The following is a 16,371-nucleotide window of genomic DNA, read 5'->3' as shown; positions in this document are numbered from 1 at the left end:
ATTATGTTTTAATTAATTGTTAATATTATTATGATATATTTAATTATTCTAATGATTTTAATGTTTTAATATGTGAATACATTTGAATAGATTTTAAATGTATCTGACTAACAGGGGTATTTTTAAAAAAGTTATAAAGTCTGTCACAGCTAGCATACTGAATCCTATCCTACTCAGTTTTTGGAGCCCACTCTAACTCACAAGAACTATTGGGTACAAAGGATCAGCTTATTCAGCCCTCTGCATCCTGAAAAGGTAGGTCTGGGAAGGGTGCACTCTGGGGAGGGAGTCCAGTCAGGATGATCCAGCTCAATAGCGATAAATACTGACAAGTTCCCAGAACTTGGATGGATTTCACCAGAAGCAATTAGGTGAGAAAATTGCAGATGCTATAGCCATAATTTTACCAAGCTTTCGCAATTCAGACTTGTCCCTTTAGATTGGAAGATTGAAAATGTATCTTCATTATTTAAGAAATACTAGGAGCAGGGAAAACAAGAAATTATAAACGTTGTAAGTCTAACAGATGTTGTAGGAGAGTTATTGGAATCCATAAGTAATGTCGGACAATGGAGTGCTGAAGGGAATTTCCAGCTGATTGCATAGAGCCAACATATGTTTGTAAAGGGCAAGTCATATAACAAATCTAATCAAATTTTTTTATTGGGCAAGTAGCTAAAGTAGTGGTCAGGGAAATATCTGTACATATAACTTTTATGGTCTTCCAGAAGGCATTTAATAGGGTTTTATAGAGAGAGTGTTGGCTAAAATTACTAATGGAATTGAAATTAATGCCTTTTTTAGGAAATTGATCAGGCAGTAGCCCTAGTAGTTTTTCAGTACCTGAACAGGATGTGTTAACAGCATTGTCCAAGGCTCCTGTGCCAGCTTTGTGTGTGGCCCCCGGCACTGCTATTCTATTATGCATATGGCCCAGTGGAAAGGCCTTACAAAGACTGCTATTGTTAACCCTGCCATGGAAAAGCTCGTAGAAGAAAACATGAGGAGGGAGTGAGTGTGTGGGTGAGAGAGAAGGGCAGGAGGAAGGAAATTGGGAAAGGGGGTTGGAGAAACAATTAGACTGGGGCCCAGAGTCCAGGGATAGGGTGTCAAAACAGCAATCTGGATGCCTGAATAAAGTTGGCAGTAATAGGGAAGTGTTGGAGCAAACACTAAGAGACATTGTTAATCTATCATTATCTAAATGATTTTAAATTGGGAAGTACATGTTGACTTATAAAGAGACACGAGTGCCCTTACACACCAGTAAATAAAAGCACAAATGCAGGTTCAGCAAGCAGTTAAGACAACTGATAGAGTGGCCTTCACAGTAAGAGGATTTGAGTACAGGAGCAAAGATGCCTGGTTACAGTTATGCAGGACTTTGGGGACACCACACCTGGAGCAATGTCTCAGTTATGGTCTCCTTATCTAAGAAAGGGTATACCTGCCGCATTGTGCCAGCAATGGTTCACCATCTAGCATTGGTGGGATTGCCTTAGGAGGAGGGTCGTAAATCTTTTTAACTCTCTAAGGTGTTTTTTAAACGCTCTCTCTGGAGGAGGAGTTATTGAATATATTCAAGGTGGAGACTTCAGACATTTGCACCACAAGGACGTCAAGGATTACGGGAAGAGACCACAAAAGTGCTTTCAACAATGAACTTATTGAATGGCAGAGCAAGCTTGAGGAGACGATTAACCTACTCCTGCTCCTCTTGCTTATATTCTTTTATGTGCTTGCAAAGAAATGAGGGAGTGAACCTCCGTGTAAGAAGATAAGGATGCAGAAAAAAGATTGTATTTCTCACAGGCTGTCTCAGTTTCAACTTCCCCTGCTTTGCATATTTTCCCAGGATCCAAAATCTCTGTAGCCCTCTCCTACAAAGTATTAGGTCATCAGCTTCAAGTACTGCTGCCCACTTTGTGCATTCTGCTCCAGTAAGCAGGCAGAAAAGAGAAAAATGTTTGACACAGTAAAATGAATGACATGTCACCCATGTGTTAAAGGCAGTAGCCATGTGATCCCACAATGTCAAAGGATTTCCTACAGTCTGCTTGGATTGACCCCTTCCTTAAGGAAGTCAAGATGGCTGATCAGAAAGAACCTTCTGCTTCCTAATTCAGGTTTACTGCCTTTATACTAGTTGTTATTATGCAACTAACTCTCAAACTTATTCCTGATAATTGATTCCATTGGTTTAAAAAGGAAAAAAAAACACATATAGCTGGTTTCATGGCTTCAGAACATCCCAAAACAACTATAGCTGGTTTCATGGCTTCAGAACATCCCAAAGTGAGCTTAACAACCAATGAGGTAATTTTGAAGTGTGGTCATTGTGAAAGGGCACAGCTAACTGTAATATAATAGCTAATCTGTTTTAGTGATATTGATCGTGTGATAACTATTATTGAGTAGCCCAAGGAGAATACCCTAAAATTAAGTAAGAACAGAAAAATGCTGGAAATACTCAGAAGGAAAAGTAGCATCTCTGGAGAGAAAAACAGAGTCAACATTTCAGTCAATGACTTTACATCAGAATGGCACATAGAGTCATGCAGCACAGAAACAGGCACTTTGGCGGTCCACCAAGTACCTATCCAATTTATTGGCAGCTGGTCCATAGCCTTCTACATGTTGACAGTTCAAGTGCTCATCGAGGTACTTCTTATATGTCGTGAGAGTTCCTGCCTCCACCACCCACTCAGGCAATGTGTTCCAGCCTCTGAGAGAAACTGCTCTTCCTCAGATTTCCTCTAAATCTCTGCCATCTAGTTTTAGCCACCTCTGCTGTGGGAAAAAATTGCAACCTAGCCAGAACTATTTCCCAAGATCCTTCCCCTGTAGCCCTGCAATATTTTCTCCTTCGGCAATTTTTTTCCCCAATGACTATTCGTTGCATGCAAAAGTTTTTCTGCATGTTATTCCTGTTTCTTTTGCCAATCATTTTAAATTTAAGTCCTGTGTCTCATCTCATTGACGGAAGGGCCCAATTTCTATTATTTCATTGTCTCAGCTTTTCACGAATTTGAAAATCTCCAATAAATCACCTTCTGAGCTCTAAAGTAAACATCTTATTCAGTCTACCTTTTTATCCCCAAGACCAGTCTACTAAATCTTTCTTCTCCTTTTCTGGAGCTTCAAATCATTCTTTATTGTTCAATGAACAGTAATTGGATGAACAATCTAGTTGTGGACAAAAGTTTTTTTACCTTTGCATTCTATTGCCTCTATTTATAGAATATGATAAAATTGTTTCTCAAAAAGCTTTGTTCAGGATTAGTTAAAGGGCTTCACCCAACCTAGAGCATTGTTGGAAATGTAGAGGGATCCATCTTCTTCCAGATGAGTGTGTTCTTTAACTTTCCATTTTTAGTTATACCTTTATTTCATAGCTTCCCACCACAGATCCTCTTTCTGACCAACTCCATGGCCCTTTTTCCAAATCCTCACAATCTTATCACAATTCTCTCATTCCCACCACAAGGTGATCTCCTTAACCTTTCTCACAATGCAGTGTTCAAGCTACCCTACAAATCCCATCATCAATGCAATCTCCACTCTTGGCAAGGGGAGTAGCAGATCCAGTATGCATGATGTCTTAGACCTTCATGTAGTAGAGCATCTGAGACTCCTGCTGTACCTCCTCAGACTGACAAGCCCAGAGCTGCTCTTGACATTGATGATTTTAAGAAGTTGGATAAGCACATGAGGAAGAAAGGAATACATTTATTCTGGTGATGTTTGGTAAAATACCCAGGAGGCTTTTGTACAGAGGTTAATTGCTGGCATAAACCAACTGAGTAAAATTAGCTGTTCCTGTCCTGTACATTTGATTTAAATCTGTTTTGCATATCACTCAAACTCTTTCGTAGTGCATGCATTCTGAAAGCTGCTGCCTTCTGATCTTGTAAGTTAACAAGAGGAGGAAGTGGAAGAATCCAATATGATCGGATGATTAACCAGCTGAAAGCACTCTGCCTGCTGTAGCATCCATCATCACAAACTCATTAATTCAGGGAGATACTTTTAGTGAACTGCAGGAGGGAATATTTGATGAAACATTGAGCAAGAGCAGCTACTCTAAGCTGGCTAGAGGTTCAGCTTCAGGGTAGCAATGACCCGTAACTAGTGTTGGGTGAGAGTTTACAACCTGAAGCTATACACAACTACATGACCACCCAATTGAATTGCGTAATTACATAGAACAGTACAGCACTGGACAGGTCATTCGGCCCACAATGTTGTGCCGATCTTGATGCCAATTTATACTGTGTATCACCCATATTCCTCCATTCCCTTCATATTCATGTGTCTATCTAAGAGCCTCTTAAACTCCACCAAACTGCCTGCTTCCACCACTACCCCTGGTAACTCATTCCAGGCACCTACCACTCTCTGCGTAAAAAAAACTTGCCCCGCACATTGCCTTTAAACTCCCTCCCCCTCCCCCTCCTCCCCCTTCCCCCCCCCCCCCCCAAAACCTTAAAAGCATGTCCTCTGGTGTTTGACATTTCTACCCTGGGGAAAAGATTCTGACTGTCCACCCTATCTATGCCTCTCATAATTTTAAAAACCTCTATCAGGTCTACCCTCAGCCAGGGAGAACAACCCAAGTTTGTCCAACCTTTTCTTATAGCTCATACCCTCAGAGCTGGTAAACCTCTTCTGCACCCTTTCCACAGTCTTCACATCCTTCCTATAATGGGGGCGACCAGAACTGCAGTCCAAGTGTGATGTGACTAAAGTTTTATATAGCTGCAGCATGACTTCCTTACTCTTATACTCAATACCAATGAGGGCAAGCAAGCCATGTCTTCTTTACCACCTTACCCACTTGTGTAGCCACTGTCAGTGAACTATGGACCTGGACCCCAAGATCCCTCTGTACCTCAATGCTATCAGGGGGCCTACCATTAACTGTATACTTTCTCTTCTCATTTTACCTTCCAAAGTGCAACACCTCACCCTTGCCCAGATTAAACTCCATCTGCCACTTCTCTGTCCATATCTGTAACTGACCTACATCCCACTGTATTCTTTGATAGTCCTTTACACCGTCCACAACTCCACCAATCTTGGCATCATCCGCAAACTTGCTCATCCACCCATCTACATTTTCATCCAAATCATTGATATTTATCACAAACAACAGAGATCCCAGCACCAATCCTTGTGGAACACCACAGGTCACTGACCTTCAGCCAGAATAACAGCTTTCCACTCCTTCTCTGTCTTCTATAGGCAAGCCAGTTCCGAATCCAAACTTGTAATTCACCCTGGATTGCATGTATCTTTATCTTCTGAATCAACCTACCAAGAGGGACCTTATCAAATGCCTTACTAAAGTCCATGTAGATAACATCCACTGTCTTACCTTCATCAAGCACCTTTGTCACCTCCTCAAAAACCTCAATCAAGTTTGTAAGACAATGACCAGCCCCGCACAAAGCCATGCTGACTGTCCCCCAAGCAGGCCATGCCGACTGTCCCCCAAGCAGGCCATGCCTTTCCAAATGTGCATATATCCTATCCCTCAGTATCCTCTCCAATAGCTTCCCTACCACTGACGTGAGGCTCACTGGCCTATAATTAACTGGATTATTCCAATTTCCTCCCTTGAACAAAGGCACAACATTTGCTATTCTCCAGTCCTCCAGGACCTCACCTGTCACAAAGATCCTTGTCAAACCTTTCCCTATAACTCAGGTCCTCAAATCCCGGCAACACCCTTGTAAATTTTCTCTGCATTCTTTCAAGCTTATTGATATTTTTCCTGTAAATACTGCACACAGAACTGCACACAATACTCTAAATTCAGCCTCACTAATGTCCTGTACAAGTTCAACATAACATCCCAACTCCTGTACTCAATACCCTGATTTATGAAGGCCAAAGTGCCAAAAGCTCTCTTTACGATCCTATCTACCTGTGACGCCACTTTCAAGGAACTATGGATCCGTATTCCCAGGTCCCTTTGTTCTACCACACACTTCAGAGCCCTACCTTTCACTGTGTAAGTCCGACCCTGGTTTGTCCTCCCAAAGTGCAACACCTCACACTTGTCTGCATTAAATTCCATCTGGTATTTTTCAGCCCAGTTACTTAGGTAGTCAAGATCACGCTGCAAACCTTCCTCACTGTCCACTACAGCGCCAATCTTGGTGTCATCCACAAATTTGCTGATCCAGTTTACCACATTATCATCTAAATCATTAATATAGATGATAAACAACAGACCCAGCACCGATCCCTGCAGCACACCACTATACACAGGCCTCCGGTCAGACAGACAACCATCTACTACTACTCTCTAGCTTCTACTACTACTCTCTAGCTTCTCCCACTAATCCAGTTGACTACTTCATCTTGAATGCCAAGCGACTTAACCTTCTGGACCAGCCTCCCACGTGGGATTTTATCAAAGGCCTTGCTAAAGTCCATGTAGACAACATCCACTGCCTTTAGCTCACCTACCTTCTTGGTAACCTCCTCGAGAAAACTCTAGAAGATGGATTAGGCGTGACCTACCACGCTCAGAGCCGTATTGACTATCCCTAATCAGGCCCTGTCTATCCAAATACTTAAATATATTGTCCTTTAGAATACCTTCCAATAATTTACCCACAATTGAAATCAGGCTCACCGGCCTATAATTTCCTGCTTATTCTTAGAACCTTTCTTGAACAACGGAACAACATTACCTATCCTCCAGTCCTCCAGCACCTCAACCGTGGCTAAGGATATTTTAAATATCTCTGTCAGGGCCCCTGCTAGTTCTGCACTAGCCTCCTACAAGGTCCGAGGGAACACTTTGTCAGGCCCTGGGGATTTATCCACCTTAATTCGCCTCAAGACAGCCAGCACGTCCTCTTCCATAATGCGAATATGGTCCATGATCTCACTACTCTTTTGCCTCAGTTCTATAGTCTCTGTGTCTATCTCCAGAGTAAATATGGATGCAAAAAATTCATTTAAGATCTCCCCCATCTCTTTCAGCTACTTGCATAGTTGACCACACTGATCTTCAAGAGCTCAAAGTTCAAGAGTTCAAAGTTCAAAGATTTCAAGAGTTCAACACTGATGTTCAAAGACTCAGCTGCCAGGCTTGATGAGTATGCCACCACCATCACAGACTTTATCAGCAAGTGTGTGGAGGACTGTGTATCAAAGAAGACAATACGGGTGTTCCCAAACAGAAAACCATGGATGAACCGGGAGATCCACTCCATAGTGAAGGAGAGGACTGCTGCACACAAATCTGGGGATTCTGATCTGTACAAGAAATCGAGGTATGACCTTCGGAAAGCTATCAGGGATGCCAAGAGGCAATACCGACTCAAAATAGAGTCCCTGACCAGCCGTCAGCTATGGCAGGGCTTACATGCCATAACAGGATACAAGACGAAGTCGGGCTGCATAGTTAACAACAGTGCATCCTTTCCTGATGAGCTTAACGCATTCTATGCGCGTTTTGAACAGAAGGGAAGTGGATTGTCACCATCCACCCTGACAGCCTCCAATGCAGCTGAACCTGTGATCACAGTGGAGGACGTAAGATCAGTCTTCTGGAGAGTGAACACGAGGAACGCACCTGGCCCAGATGGTGTCCCTGGCCGCATGCTCAGATCTTGTGCAGATCAGCTGGCAGAAGTATTTGCGGACATATTTAACCTCTCCCTGCTTCAATCTCAGGTTCCCACCTGTTTGAAGAAGACCACTATCATCCCGGTACTGAAGAAAAGCAAGGTAACATGCCTCAATGACTACAGACCAGTGGCTCTGACATCCAACACTGGTTGATCATGGGTTGATCATGGCACGCATCAGCTCCAGCCTCCCAGGCAATCTCGACCCACTGCAATTCGCCTATCGCCGAAACAGGTCTACAGCGGATGCCATCTCTCTGGCCCTACATTCAGCTTTGGAGCATCTGGACAGTAAGGACACCTACATCTTTTGTTTATTGACTACAGCTCTGCCTTCAATACAATAATCCCAAGCAAGCTTGTCACCAAACTCCGAGACCTAGGACTCAACACCTCCATCTGTAAATGGATTCTTGACTTTCTAACAAACAGACCACAATCAGTGAGGATAGGCAGCAATACCTCCGGCACGATTATTCTCAACACTGGTGCCCCATAAGGCTGCGTCCTCAGCCCTCTACCCTACTCCCTATACACTCATGACTGTGTGGCCAGAGAGTTGTGGACACAGCCCAGTGTATCGCGGACACCAGCCTCCCCTCCTTGGACTCTGCCTTTACCTCTCATTGTCTTGGCGAAGCCGCCAGCATAATCAAAGACCCCACCCACCCAGGACATTCTCTCTTCTTCCATCGGATAGATACAGGAGCCTGAGGGCACGTACCACCAGACTTAAGGACAGCTTCTACCACACTGTGATAAGACTATTGAACGGTTCCCTTATACAATGAGATGGACTATGACTTCACAATCTACCTTGTTGTGACCTTACACCTTATTGCACTGCGACACTTTACTCTGTACTGTTATTGTTTTTACCCGTACTACATCAATGCACTCTGTACTAACTGCACTGTGTAATGAACTGACCTGTACGATCAGTATGCAAGACAATTTTTTCACTGTACCTTGGTACAAGTGACAATAATGAACCAATACAAAAGAGGACCAATTTTGTCCCTTGCTACCCTTCTGCTCTTAATATAGCTATAGAAACCCTTGGGATTCTCTTTCAACCTGTCTGCTAGAGCAACCTCATGTCCTCTTTTTGTCCTTCTGATTTCTCTCTTAAGTGTTCTCTTGCATTTCTTATACTCCTCAAGCACCTCACTTGATCCTAACTGCCTGTACCTGATATGCCCCAACTTTTTCTTCATCAGGACCTCAATATCCCTCGATAACCAAGGTTCCCTAAACCTGTTAGCCTTGCCTATTATTCTAACAGGAACATACAGATTCTGTACTCTCAATATTTCACTTTTGAAAGCCTCCACTTACCAAGCATCTCTTTGCCAGAAAACAGTCTATCCCAATCCACGCCTTTCAGATCACTTCTGATGCCATCAAAATTGGCCTTACTCCAATTTAGAATCTCAACCTGAGGACCAGTCCTATCCTTCTCCATAATTATCTTGAAATTGATGGAATTATGATCATTAGATCCAAAGTGTTCCCCTACACATACCTCTGTCATCTAGCCTGTCTAGTTCCCTAAGATGAAATCCAGTAACGTGCTCTCTCTAGTTGGGGCCTCTACATATTCATTAAGGAAACTTTCCTGAACACATTTGACAAACTCTATCCCATCCAAACCCTTTACACAATGGGAGTCCCAGTCAATATTTGGAAAGCAAAGTACTCAGTTAGTACCTCAGCCACTTGCTCTGACTCCAAGCACAAATTCCCTCCTTTCTCCTTGTGGATCTACCCTCTCCTCAGTTATCCTCTTTTTCTTATTATCAGTATAAAATGTCTCAGGATTCTCCTAGATCCTGTTCACCAAGGACATTTCATGGCCCCTTTTGGCCTTCCTAATCAACTGCTTGAGTGTTTTCCTGCTATCTTTACATTCCACAAAAGCCCAGTCTGATTTTAGCTTCCTAAACCTTACCATCAGATTTCTGAACGGTCCATGAACACTACCTCATTATTCCTCTTTTGCACTATTTATTTATTTTTGTAACTTATAGTAATTTTTATGTCTTTATGTCTTGCACTGTACTGCTGCCACAAAACAGCAAATTTCACGACATATGTCAATGATAATAAACCTGATTCTTATATTCTAATTCTGTGTGCTTCCTTTTTCTTCCTGACTGAATTTAGGACCTCTCGGGTCATCCAAGGTTCCCTTACCTTACCATCCTTGTCCTACTCCTTACAGGAACATGCCAATCCTGAACTCTGAATAGCTGGTCTTTAAACAATTTCCACACATCAGACGTGGATTTGTCTGACAGCAGCTGCTCCCAGTCAACGCCCCTTACCTCCTGGCTCATCCTGTCGTAATTTGCCCTCCCCCAATTTAGTACCTTCCTGCAAGATCCAATTATATCCTTACTCATAACTATCTTAAAACATAATGAGTTGTGGTTACTATTTCCAAAATGTTCACCCACTACCAGGTCTGTCACTTGGCCTGCCTCATTTCCCACAACTAGTTTCCAGTATGTTCTCTCCTCCAGTTGGGTTCTCCACATACTGTTTCAAGAACCCCTCTTGGATGCACTGAAGAAATCCCACCCCATCTAAGCTTCTTGTATTAAGGAAGTTCCAATCAATACTGGGGAAGTTAAAGTCCCCCACTATGATAACCCTGTTGTTTTTGCCCTTTTCCATAATCTGTCTACATATCTATTCCTCCACCTCTTGGTGGCTATTGGGGGGCCTATAGTAAAATCCCATCAGCATAATTTCACCTTTCCTATTTCTGAGCTCCATCCAAATTGCCTCTGTGGATGAGCCCTCCAGTATATCCTCTTTGAGTACTGCTGTGACATTTTCCCTTACATTAGTGCAACCCCTCCACCTCTTTTACACCCCTCTCTATCACGTCTAAAATAACAAAACCCAGGAATATTGAGCTGCCAATGCTGTCCCTCATGAAACCAGGTCTCTGTAATGGCAACATCGTAATTCCATGTACTGATCCAGGCTCTAACTTCATTCTCTTTACTCCAAGCATTGAAATAAACACATTTCAGCCCATCAGTCCCACAATATTTATTAGCCTGTCCCTTGCTATCCTTCCTTTCAGTCTTACTTAGCATACCATCTTTCTTGCCCTCAACCCTACCACCTGTTGCTCTGCTGCTATGGTTCCCATCCACCTGCCACTCTAGTTTAAACCCTCCTGAGTAGCATTAGCAAACCTCCCAGTGAGGATATTGGTTCCCCTCCAGTTCAGATGCAAACTGTCTTGTTTGTACAGGTGCCACCTGCTCTAGAAGAGAGCCCAATGACATATCTGAAGCCGTCCTTCCTGCACCAGTTCCTTAGCCACATATTGAACTGCACTATTTATCTATTTTTCACCTCACTAGCATGTGACACCATTAGTAATCCTCAGATTACAACCCTCAAATTTTGTAATTACAAAAAATAAATTCCAGTCCAGCAGTGGGACGATAAAAGGCTGCACCAGTTGCCATAAGATCAATTGCTAGTTTATTTTGCACTAGAGTTCCTTGTGGACCAGGAGAAGTAGGAGTGAACCAGGCTGCTGGTAAAATTACTGATCCCTTGCTGTGACTAGTCTAAACCTAAGGAATTCATTTACTTAATCCTAATGGTTTTATACTATGACAATGTTTCCAATTAATAAAATCAACCCTCATTACTATTGCTTCTTTTAAGAACTAGAGATATTTAAAAAGAAGATTGGAATTTATATGATGCCTTACAGGACATTCTAAAGTGTTTTACAGCCAATTTTGCATACTTTGCAAGTGCAGTCACTGCTACAAAGCACAGCAGCCATTTATCTTGACCTTGCTGTGGAATTTTCCCATGGACAAACTGAGTGACATTTTATCTGCAAAATAGCAGGTACACTTTAAAAATAATCAATTGATCATGAAGTGCATGGGAAAATCCTCAGGACACAGATGCTACTGCTTAAATATGTCATAGAGAGTCATAGAGCATGGAAACAGGCCCTTCAGCCCAACTGGTCCATGCCGACAAAGATGCCCATCCAAGCTAGTCCCATTTGCTTGCACTTGGCCCAAATCTCTCTAAACCTTTCCCATCCATGTGCCTGTCCAAGTGTCTTTTAAATGTTGTTATTGAACCTGCCTCAACCATTTCCTGTGGCAGCTCGTTCCACATACAGTACATACCACCCTCTGTGTAAAAAACATTGCCCCTCAAGTTCATATTTAATCTTTTCCCTCTCACCTTAAACCTATGCCCTCTAGTTCTCGATTCCCCAACCCTGGGAAAAAGACTGAGTGCATTCACCCTATCTATTCCCCTCATGATTTTATACACCTCTATAAAATCACCTCTCAGTCTCCTACGCTCCAAGGAATAAAGCCCTCCCTATCCAACCTCTCTCTATCACTCAGTTCTTCAAGTCCTGGCAACATCCTTGTAAATCTTTTCTGCTCTCTTTCCAGTTTAATAACATCATTCCTATAGCAGGGTGATCAAAACTGAACACAATACTCCAAGTGCAGTCTCACCAGTGACTTGTACAACTGCACCATGACCTCCAAACTTTTATACTCAGTACCCTGACTGATGAAGGCCAATGTACCAAAAGCCTTCTTCACCGGTCTGTCTACCTGTGACTCCACTTTCAGGGAACCATGTACTTGTACTCCAAAGTCCCTCTGTTCTACAACACTTCCTAGCCCTCTACCGTTCACTGTGAAAGTCCTACCTTGTTTTAACTTTCCAAAATGCAAAACCTGGCAGTTATCTGAATTAAACTCCATTTGCCATTCCTCGGACCGCTTACTAAGCTGATCAATTTTTGATAATCTTCTTCATTGTCCACTATACCACCTATTTTAGTGTCATCTGTGAACTTACGAACCATGCCTTGTACATTCATATCTAAATCATTGATATAGATGACAAACAACAATGGGCCCAGCACTGAGCCCTGAGGTATACCACTAGTCACAGACCTCCTGTCCGGGAAACAATCTTATACCATCCCCCTCTGCTTCCTACCATCAAGCCAATTGTGTATGCAGTTAGCTAGCTTTCCCTGGATTCCATGCAATCTAACCTTCCAGAGCAGTCTACCACTTGATACCTTATCAAAGGCCTTACCAAAGTCCATATAAACCATGTCCATTGCCCTGCCCTCATCAACTTTCTCAGTCACATCATCAAAAAACTCAATCAAATTCATAAGATACGATCTCCCAGGCACAAAGCCATGCTGACTACCCCTAATCAACCCGTCTTTCCAGATGCATGTATATCTTATACCTCAGAATCCTCTCCAGCAACGTACCTACCACAGATATTAGACTTAAAGGTCCATAGTTCTCAGGTTTCTCTTTGCTGTCCTTCTTAAATGAAGGCACAACATTTGCTACCCTCCAGTCTACCGGCACCTCACCCATGGCTAACGGTGATGCAAATACTCAGCCAGGGCTCCTGCAATTTCTTCTCTAGCCTTCCACAGTGTTCTTGGATGTACATGGCCAGGCCCTAGAAATTTGTCTACTTCATACATTTTAAACGTCCAGCAGCTCCTCTACTGTAATGCAGACTATCCCCAAGTCCTCCCCGTTTACTTTTCCTAGTTCCGCAGTCTTCTTGTCTTTGCTTGTTTCCTTTCAATATACACACATTTTAATTTGGATTAAATAAAACCAGCAATTTTGCCATTTTGCCATATCCCATTCTAATTCTTTTGTTACCATCTCATTTATCTTGACTCTTCTCATTCCTTTTCCCTATAAGTGTATGTTACCTAACACGATTTCTTCTCTCCATGTCTGAATTTCTTCCCTCCCTCCCATATTCATTTAAACCCTCACCCAAAGTTCCAATTACTCTCCCACAGATAACTATATCCAGTTTTGTTCTTGTGTCTTTTGGTACATTTTACTCATCCTCCGGAATTGATCATTATGGTTCTTGATGAACCTAATGAAGCCCAGAGGATGGTTTTCCATGAGTCTGTTCCACGATCCTGCAACACTAAGCAAGATCTGAATTTAATTCTTCCCTTTGCCGCTTGCTTCATCATAAATATTAATTCCCACCTACTCCCACAACCCTCAACATCCAAAAGACTGCATGTTGTTATGGTCCATCCAGGACACCTTAAACTCAACATACCATTTGGGACTCACAAAAAGAGACAGCTAAACATAAACCAATGGCTTTGTGACAGTATTTTCACCTATGAATTAGATGATACTGAGCTCAAAGATCACATCAGAGGCCTAATTATATAACCCAGACTGCTTTTGTATGGTCAGTGGTCTCATTGTAGTAATGAACTGTTAAACCATGGCCCTGTCTGAATATTAATATCCTGTTACTAAAGAAGACTATACACATTCTCTCAATGTCATTGCCAGTAAATATCTCTCAATCAATGCCACTAAAAGATATTATTTAGTCAATAATTGATTGTGGGACCTTACTGCATGCAAAATGATTCCCACTTTTGTCTGTGTAACAACAGTGACTGGAAAAGCACTTCATTTGTTGCAAAATGCTTTTAGATGTTGTGAGAATGTGAAATGTAGACAATAATCCAAATTCCATCTTTAGATAAAATTTGTTGTAGTAATTAGCATGGATAGTACTGTACTTACTTGGAATTGCCTTCTTTCCCGAGTTAGTATTTTGATACAATTCCAGTCCCTGTGCATTACCAACCAGCCTGAGGGAGAGCAAACATAATAAAAGACTTCTTAAAATTATTTCAGAATTTAGTGACATTGCCTGAAAGGACAAACCATGAATGTACTGGAGGTGTGGCAGTGAGGAGGTCAAACACAATAAATTGCCATTTCTGCAGAATGTGGTGGGAGGTGTTACCATGTGAAATGATTGAAATAATGATTCCTAAATTACCACGGAGACCATGACACATCATAATATAACCTGATGTCAGGGGCCTAGGTTACTATGGAGACCACATTCAAAAGATTACAGTGAATGATCTGGTAGGGTTTATATAGACTGGGGGATAGAAAATTGCATAGCAAGCAAGGAGATCTAAATGTTTTCAGTGTCTTGAGGGCCCCTTGTCTCGTAATAAAACTTAGTAGATGATTCATCATAGTTATGTATAAATAATTATGTCATATGCACTTTTAGTTTTACTTTAGACAAGTAGTGTTTTAAATTGTGATTTTTATATTTTTTATCTTGTTTCTGTAACTTGTCAGAATGCTAATTTTGTTCTGAAATAACTAAGTAGATACTGTACCTTAATGATTATATGGTGGACCAGTAACACAGAAGGCTGTGAGTTCATAATCCTAGCACAGGTAAGATGTGAAGACTAACTTAAATAAATCTGGAATTTTGCAGATCAGCTTAGAGGAAACCCTAACTGAATTACTGAGCTGAGGCCTGGGGCAGATCAGCCATGATTATATTGAATGGCAGGGCAGGTCTGAAGGGCCCAGTGGTTGACTCCTGCTGCTAACTTCTTATGTTCTCATATACTGTTAACTATATAACCTAATATTACACATTGAGCATTTGCACAATAAAAGAATTCTACAATAGTTGGTTAATTTATGCTTATGATTTAAACAAGAGGCTCAAAATATTTTTTTAAAAGTAACTAGTCAAACAGCAATGACTATTTTGGGGAAAAAAGTACTTGGGGGACCATGAGACATAGGAGCAGAATTATGCCATTCGGCCCTTCGTCTGTCTGCCATTTGATCATGGATGATATATTTTTCCCTCTCAACCCCATTCTCCTGCCTTCTCCCCATAACCTTTGATGCCCTTATTAATCAAGAACCTATCAACCTCCGCTTTAAATATACCCAATGACTTGGCCTCTCCGCAGCCGTCTGTGGCTATGAATTCCACAGATTCACCACCCTCTGGCTAAAGAAATTCCTCCTCATCTCTGTTCTAAAGGGATTCTGAGGCTGTGATCTCTGGTCCTAGACTCTCCCACCAATGGAAACATCTTCTCCACGTCCACTCTATCCAGGCCTTTCAATAATTGGTAGGTTTCAATGAGATCCCCCCTCATCCTTCTAAACTCCAGCAAGTACAGGCCCAGAGCCATCAAACACTCCTCATATGTTAACTCTTTCACTCCCGGAATAATTCTAGTTAACTTCCTCTGGACCCTCTCCAATGCCAGCGTATCCTTCCTTAGATATGGGGACCAAAACTGCTCATAAAACTCCAAATGTAGTCTGATCAATGCCTTATAAAGCCTCAGTATTACATCCTTGCTTTTATATTCTAGTCCTCTCGAAATGAATGCTAACATTGCACTTGCCTTCCTTACTACCAGCTCAACCTGCAAGTTAACCTTTAGGGAATTCTGCACTCGGACTCCCAAGTCCCTTTGCACCTCTGATTTCTGAGTTCTCTCCCTGTTTAGAAAATAGTCTGCACCTTTATTCCTTCTATCAAAGTGCATGAGCATTCACTTTCCTAGCTGTATTCCATCTGCCAATTCTTTGCCCATTCTCCCAACCTATCCAAGTCCTTCTGCAGACTCTGTGCTTCCTCACCACTACCTGCCCCTCCACCTATCTTTGTATCATCCGTAAACTTGGCCACAAAGCCATCAATTCCATCATCCAGATCATTAATATATAAATGTGAAAAGTAGCAGACCCAAAACCAACCCCTGGGGAACACCATTAGTCACCAGCAGCCAACCAGAAAAGGCCCCCTTTATTCCCACTCTTTGGCTTCT

At 42.1% G+C, this 16,371-nt stretch overlaps 1 protein-coding gene across 1 annotated transcript in view; it reads right to left on the bottom strand.

The window, feature by feature from the left end:
• Nucleotides 1-14,329, bottom strand: part of LOC127575312 (sperm acrosome membrane-associated protein 1-like) — a 155,169-nt gene extending 140,840 nt beyond the window's left edge. The window contains exon 1 of the mRNA XM_052025100.1: nucleotides 14,282-14,329. The gene's annotated coding sequence lies outside the window, so the exon portion shown is untranslated. The remainder of the gene's footprint in view (nucleotides 1-14,281) is intronic.
• Nucleotides 14,330-16,371: the final 2,042 nt, after the last annotated feature.

Source organism: Pristis pectinata, chromosome 10, assembly GCF_009764475.1.
Source record: "Pristis pectinata isolate sPriPec2 chromosome 10, sPriPec2.1.pri, whole genome shotgun sequence".
Lineage (NCBI taxonomy): Eukaryota > Metazoa > Chordata > Chondrichthyes > Rhinopristiformes > Pristidae > Pristis > Pristis pectinata.
Note: the sequence above shows the minus strand (reverse complement) of the source record. Positions and strands in the feature narration are given on the sequence as shown.